The sequence below is a fragment of the Penaeus monodon genome, chromosome 34 (genome assembly GCF_015228065.2).
Source record: "Penaeus monodon isolate SGIC_2016 chromosome 34, NSTDA_Pmon_1, whole genome shotgun sequence".
Taxonomy (NCBI): Eukaryota; Metazoa; Arthropoda; class Malacostraca; order Decapoda; family Penaeidae; genus Penaeus; species Penaeus monodon.
The window spans coordinates 19,831,699-19,832,436 of record NC_051419.1 but is presented as its reverse complement, the minus strand read 5'-3'; the positions used below and the strand labels follow the sequence as shown (position 1 = coordinate 19,832,436).

Genomic DNA, 738 nt, shown 5'->3' with positions numbered 1-738 from the left:
CTCAGATCACTTTAAACAATTTGGGTTATGCTGGTCTCATTGTGGATTTGAGGAAAAAATCAATACCTGAAACATTTGGAAAAATAATTGGAATCTAGACACCAAACTAAGGAAATAGAGGTGTTGACTGATTTTCATTGTTTCATTACCACATGGTGACTAGTGCAATTTATCTTTTTGAGGGGGCAGTCAACAGTACATACACTAACTTCTCCAAACAATGTGGTACTACTTTATTTTATTTAATGAGCAGAGGCGTAAAATTGAGCTCTGTGCCTCTTGATAACATCATTTGCCCTTGGAGATGTCTTTTTGGGAGAGGCATTTCCATGATTCCATCCTTTTGGAAATGCCAGCATACTTCCGCATAATACTGGACAATACACCCTATTGTGGTGTCCAGCTTCCTTCAGTTCAATTATTTTTTAAGCAGCTTTCATTAATGTCTTCCTCAAACCAATAATAAAGCCAACAAACCCAAAAAGTAACACAAGGTAGTCATAAGTGGGTGCTACAGGAGGAAAGACATTTCCATTATTCCTCTGTCATGCTCAAATAAGAACTGATCAAGAGATTTTTGACTTTCTATTGTATTCTTCCACCCGAGGGCTCAGAACACAAGCCATCGTAAGCCTACCATTGCTGTTTTAGGAGTAGGTATAAAATATGACAAAGACTTGGAAGTGGTACAGTCTGCCAAATCTTTTTAATGTGTATTGTACTCTAGGCAGTCCCAAG

The 738-nt window shown here is 37.9% G+C and overlaps 1 protein-coding gene across 1 annotated transcript in view; it reads right to left on the bottom strand.

Moving 5' to 3' along the window:
* Window positions 1-738, bottom strand: part of LOC119594634 (meiosis-specific nuclear structural protein 1-like) — a gene marked incomplete in the record, with an annotated part of 17,619 nt that overhangs the window by 11,614 nt on the left and 5,267 nt on the right.